General features: G+C 51.5%; 1 long non-coding RNA gene across 1 annotated transcript; it reads right to left on the reverse strand.

The window, feature by feature from the left end:
* Positions 1–3,679: 3,679 nt before the first annotated feature.
* Positions 3,680–5,958, reverse strand: LOC122215544. Its single transcript, XR_006200439.1, has 3 exons — positions 5,583–5,958; positions 3,886–4,442; positions 3,680–3,742 (listed from the first exon to the last, which is right to left on the reverse strand). It is a non-coding gene; the product is annotated as an uncharacterized LOC122215544 (long non-coding RNA).
* Between the last annotated feature and the right edge of the window lie 489 nt (positions 5,959–6,447).

Here is a 6,447-nt window from a genome sequence, read left to right on the forward strand (position 1 = left end):
ATGGTGAGGCTCAAAAGGGCTGTGGGGCCTTCGGCCCTCCTCCATCTGCCGGGCCAGCTTAGGGCTCCCAAAACGGCCTGCGGGTTTTCCACCTCTGGGCAGCTGTGGGGGAAGTCGGCCTCTCTCTGCCCCAGCACATCACAGCTGGACCATCTGGTCACACCAGGGGACAGAGAAGTTCATTTCGAGGGCAGCCTCCTCTGTGCTCTGCTTAATTCACCCATTTCACAAGCGCTCATCAAGCACCTAGTAAGTGCCAGACCCTGACCGAGGCATTAGGAATACAAGTTTGTCCCTATAGAAGCTCACAGTTGGGGAGGGAAGATAAATTTTTAAAAGAAGTCAAATTATGGATTCAGGTAATGAGTAGAAGTAAGGTAAGCATAGACGTCTTTGGGTGTGAGAGGAAGAAACCCCTACTCTAGCTTTGGTGGGTGGAGGGAAGGAGGGGCTCGAGAAAGAGAAGGCTTCCTGGAGGAGGTGGTTCATCAGACGAGAGAAGAAAGGCAGAGGAGAGTGATCAGGGTGGAAAGGAGAAGAAAAGGTGCTCCAGGTGGAAGGCACAGAGCCACGAGACACGGTAATAATAAATGATGGTTCGTGTCTTACACCACTAAGATTAAGGTGGTTTGCTCGCAGCAACATCCGAAGCACAGAGAAAGCCCTTCTCTAGTGAGGGAGGATCAGCTGGCCCGCTGGAATAGAAGGAGAGATAGCAATGCTCCCTGAGTCCCTGGTCTGGTTGTTTGGGAACTCCTGCCCCTGCCCTCCCCGCACCAATTCCTTGAGTCAGTGAACTCTCCTTAGTACCTAAATTAGCTGAAGTCAGATCCCTGTCACTTGCAACCAAATTAATACAGGTGATTTGGGAAGAGCCCAAAGAGCGTGATGAGTTTAGAGCACACTGTGGGGGGCGAGGGGGTGGGGGATGGGATAGTAAGAGATGAAGGAGAGCGGATGAGCCCAGGACAGATCCCCGAGGAACTAACGGTAAGACCCAGCAAGGAGCTTTGCTGTATGTAACTTCTATCTCGCCCTTCTCCACAAATGATTCCGGGAGACCACTGAGGACTTTGAACTTCATTATAAAGACAACGCCGGAGCCAGTGAACAATTCTCAACCAACGCATAGCGAGCTCAGACGTGCATTGTGGGAAGGTCCCCCTTGCCAGGTTGGATGACGTGTTGGAGGGAACTGAAGTGGTCAGGAGTCTCCTGATGTGATGCGGGGAAGAAACGATGAGGGACGGAACCAAGGTGGGGCAAAGGGGGTGGAATGAGAGCGTATTAAGAGGTAGAATGGACAGACCTGGAGTCTTTTGTGGAAAGGACGATGAGAAAAGGCGACGATGGTTTCCAAGCTCATGGTCTGAGTACCTGAAGAGGCAGGGGTGCTTTCGCCAAGAAGCCAGAGGAGGACTGAGTCAGGAGATACGCATGATAACTTGGGCTCGTATGTGAAGGGTTTGAAGCGGCTGTGAAGCGTTAAGTGGGGAAAGCTCATTCGTGAATTTATCCATTTAACACTTGCATCGAGTACACGTTTTAAGCCAGACTCTGGCAAGGTGTTGGTGAGCAAACTGGGTACAGGGCTTACCTTCATAAATGTTACCGTCTAAAAGAGCAGGTAGTGAAAACCGAATGTTTTCACTCTTATGTGGATCCTGAGGAACTTACCAGAAGACCAGGGGGGAGGGGAAGGGGGAAAAAAAGTTACAGAGAGGGAAGGAGGCAAACCATAAGAGACTCTTAAAAACTGAGAATAAACTGAGGGTTGATGGGGGGCGGGAGGGAGGGGAGGGTGGGTGATGGGTATTGAGGAGGGCACCTGTTGGGATGAGCACTGGGTGTTGCATGGAAACCAATTTGACAGTAAATTTCATACTAAAAAGAAGAAGAAGAAGAAGAATTCCAGAACGAGAAAAAGAAGAAGTTAATTGAACCTGTAAATATAGAACTACAAACTCTTGAAGAATGGTCTGAAGGGAAAATATCAGGAGTTATGATGGCACATTATAAGGAAATCTAATGGAGTCTGGGGACATATCAGTTACTGTGGTTGCACAACAACCCCAAAATTTGGTGGCATAAAACAACGATAATCATTTATCATTTCTCACAGCCTCTGCAAGTCAGGAGTTCCAAAGAGCACAGTGGAAGTAATTTGCCTCTGCTCTGCAAAGGGGGCTGGAGTCACCCAAGGGCTCATCACCCACATGTTTGATAGGCAGTCAGCTTTCCAAGTGGCTTCTGCATGGGCTACTTAGTGGAGAGAGGGATAGAGAGAGACAGAGAAAGAGAGAGAGAGATGATGCCTCTTATGACTTAACCTTGAAAGTCACACAGCATCATTTCCGCCACATTCTATTGATCAAGGCAGTAACAAAGGTCCACTCAAGTTATAGAGGAGGAAACACAAATCGACCTCTTGACATAGTAATGTCAACATCACATTGTAAGAAGGGCACGTGGGATGGGAGATATGTGTTTTTAAGGCCATCTTCGGGAAATACAATCTGCCGTGGGAGAGGTCAGCAAAGACTGCTCAAGAAAACGGCGTTTGGACTGAGATACCCGTGAGTCGACCGGGGCTGGGATGAAGGCGGACTTTTGGGGACGGTATTCCTGGCAGAGATAATATCATGTACAGAGGCCCCTGCAGCGTCCAAGACTGTGATGTATTTGAGAAGCCGATGGAAGGCCGGAGTAGTTGGAGTGAGACGGAAATGTAAGTCTGAATGAAGCTCAAGGAAAAGGCCAACATTGGGAGCAAAGTTGTGGAAGCACAGATACATGGCAGTGGAAGGGATGCCACGGGGGAGCGAGTAAAGAGAGAAGAGAACACGTTTCATAGAAACCCAAAGTGGCTTGGAATTGATGCCCCTGGTGCTGAATATCACCGAGCTCAGAACTTGTCTTCCCCCTTCCAACCAATAGAACCTGGCTACCTTGCTCTGACATCTGATTGTCTAGCATAATGGCCAATGTCCAAGATCCTCCCCTTAAGGATCCTTGCCTCTTGGTATTTACACCTGTGTGTATTCCCCTCCCACACTGAATCAGGCTGACCTCTGTGACCAAGAGAAGACTACAGAAACGATAGTGTGTGACTTCCGAGGATAAGCCATAAAAGACATTGTAGCTTCTGCTTTGAATTTCTTACTCTGAGACCAGCCATCACACCATGAGGACTCGAGCAGCCTTCTAGAAAGGTCCATGTGGTGAGGAACTGAGGCCCCTGGCCAAGAGCCAGCACCAACTTGCCAGCCATGTGAACGAACCACCTTGGAAATGGATTCTTAGCCCCAGTGACGCTCTCAGATGATTCCAGCCCCCTAGTCTGCAAGACCTCAGGCTGAGGTCTCAGGAATCATGGAACAGAGACAAGGTATCCTCACTGTGCCCTGTCTGAGTCAATGACCAAAAAAGCTATGTGAAAAAAAAAAAATGTATTGTCGTTTCAAGCCACTGACCTGCTCGAGTGATTTGTTACACAGCGATAGCTAACCACTACACTGGCCCTGACCCTTTTACTACCCTCCTCTACCTCACATTTCCCCTGAAAATATCTGGTTCCAGGAGACTCTCTGAGCTAGAAGAGGTCACCCATTTAAAGTTTGGCTCTATTTACGGCTTTCCAAGCAGGCAAAAAAAAAAAAAAATTCATCTCCATTTGCTTACCTCTACTGACGGAGAACTCACTACCTCCCAAAGCAGCACATTCCATGTCATGCCAGACTTCCTGTAACAGAATCACAGGAGGGCCTTCCATCCCAGCCGGGACTCCCGGGTCCCTTCTTTCCCAGGAGCTGTCCCTGACCTGGTGCTGAAACCAGACTCCCTCCAACCCCCCTCCACCCCTCCCGAACCAAAAGATCAACTTACAATTCCAAAAGGCACGCTTGACTTGGAAACATCAGCAAGAAAGTTCCATTTCCCTGTATCTCTAAATGGAAAAAAAGGCTCCTTGTCAGTTTGGAGCAATTAGCTGTGGGAGATGATGACGGAGCAGCGAGAGTTGCTTCGAGGGGGCAGAGCGGCAGCGGAAGCCCCAGCTCAGACAGACACGCTGCAGATGGCACGACGAGATAACGCCTTTCACGTCTCAGAAATCACATTGTCAACAATGTTTCTAGACTCAGAAATTAGCTGAAGTCATCAGGAGCGCCTGGCAGCAAGCAGCAGGCGCCTTGGTGGGGGCCCCTCATTTGACATTATGCACTGATGCAGAGAGAAACTGGCAAGGTTCACAGAAAAGGCTGGGGAGCCTACTGTCTCCTGAGGCTGCGGGCAGGGCAAGCCTGGGGCACGTTAGAGGCATTTCCTCAGGACAACACTCCAAAGCCCGGATCTTCTCTCCCCTGTCCCAATAGTAGGGGATGGACTCCAAGTGGCAGAATGTGACCTCCTTCTGCTCCGTGCCTTGTGGATTGATGTTTCCTCTTTAGAGGGTTGCAGAAAGTGAAAATGATGGATTCAATCACCCGTGTCTTAAGTAAGAATTAGATTATTTTTGACGAAATCATCCTTGTTAAAATAAAAAATACTCTCTTGGCTGAAGATAAGGCCCCATCTGATGCAGTCTATACCAACTGTCTGACCTTTCCATTACAGTTGCCCTGCCTCTGGCATCCCCCACCCTTAGAAGAGCCAAGAAACAGAATCCCAGAGGCTGGAACCCTGCTGCCGAGAATCCTGCCCCCCCCCCCCCGCCCCGACAATCACAACGATTAGGAGGGGCAGGGGTGAGTCAGCTGTTGCTGCAGCAGGGGCAGGGGTGAGTCAGCTGTTGCTGCAGCCCTGGGAAGCGAGCATGAGAAGCGACGACGGGGAGTTAATACCTCACGTCCTCACAATAGTTTAGGAGAAAATGCAACCCTGCCCCTTCTGCCGAAGTGCCTTCTTAAGCTTGCTCTGGAAGGAATCGGGGTTATTTCCCTAATTGCAGGGTCCCACTTATTAGGACAAAGAGTAAACGATTCCCCTGGGAACTCGAAAGGACAAAAGCTACACCTGGACACGTGTCTGTGTGTGGTACTGGAGACAAGGCTTGCAGAGTGTAGCAGATGGGAATGAGGTGTAGAACGTTCTCTGGCAGTTATGACGATTCAGATCATCGAGACTCAGCCTGATGCTTCCAGCCAAACTGCCCACCCTGCAGTGAGTGTGAGAGAGCCCCAGGAGGTAGGCATCTGAGACTCTTCCCATCTGGTCGGAGCCCTGCAAAATTCGGGGACCCTTCTGCCACTCAGGGCACCCAGCAACTGGCAGACAGGTCTGGACAGAGGGACGCAACCCCCGAGGAGGTGGGATGAGAGAGAAGGATAAAGTTGAGGATTTTCCCTAGAGATAGTGGTACGTACGAGCAGCCTGGGGTCTTTTATGAAGGTCAACCACCTGGGACCCGCCACACGGTCAGCTCCTAGCACTGCGAAAAGGTGAAAGGAACAGAACCCAGGAGAAGCTAGCCCTGCCTCTGGGGCACATAGGGTTAAGGACCTGGGAGACCCAGCCTGTTTTACCCTCATTCCCAAGATGCTGCCCTCAGCACAGCTTATTCTGGGGCTCAATTGCAGCCAAACCTGTCTCTATGAGGAGTCAGAGGTGGACGGGGAAATTAGCCTTGACTATACATCCTCCGTAAGCCAGATCGTCCTCCGTCTCAGGCCATCCCCCAAATGACCTGTGGCCCAGGAACAATTAGAACAGCGAGCATCCGAATGGAACTGGAGTTGTATGGCTCTGGTAGAAATCTGCTCCAGAAGCTCCCACCGCCCTGAAGTCAGCCGGCCACGCCTTAAAGAGTCCCCGTCAGTCACCCTAAAGGACTGAGCTCTGTCCCTGATTTCAGGGGCAGGGCCCCCCGGGCAGGCTGGAAATTAAGCGGGAACTCACAGCCCAGAGAAACCAGAAGAGCTTAGAGTCCCACAGATCCCTAGGGACTGAAGCAGGACACGGACTGGCCTTTCTCTAAACCAGTGTGAACCCCAGGCCAGTAGCATTGACATCACCTGGGAACACGTCACAGGCGCAAATTCCAGACCCCGCCCTGGACCTAGTGAATCAGAGATTCCGAGGGCGGTGCCCCACAATCTTTGTTTTGCCAGGTCCCGCGGGTGATTCTGACACGTGGGCGCGTCTGGGAACCACCGGGACTTCAAGTTAATCCCATCCAGGTCTCGAGAAGGCAGGTCCCCGGATCAGGGACGGGCAGGGCCCTTTCAATGTACCGAGGCCCCCTCAGGCCCCCTCTTGCGCGCAAATGCACACAGCGGCGCCCCCGGCCCTGCCTGGCCCTCCCAGCCTCATTGTTGAGCGGTTATGGGGGGACACTCCTGTCTCCGGAACTACTGGGGATGCTGAGGGGGACTGTATCTGGGGGGGGAGGGGGTCCCTGCTCCTCCTGGGGGCTGACGGGGGCGGGGCGGAAACAGGGGCCCTGTTCAA

Source organism: Panthera leo, chromosome A3 (assembly GCF_018350215.1).
Source record: "Panthera leo isolate Ple1 chromosome A3, P.leo_Ple1_pat1.1, whole genome shotgun sequence".
Taxonomy (NCBI): Eukaryota; Metazoa; Chordata; class Mammalia; order Carnivora; family Felidae; genus Panthera; species Panthera leo.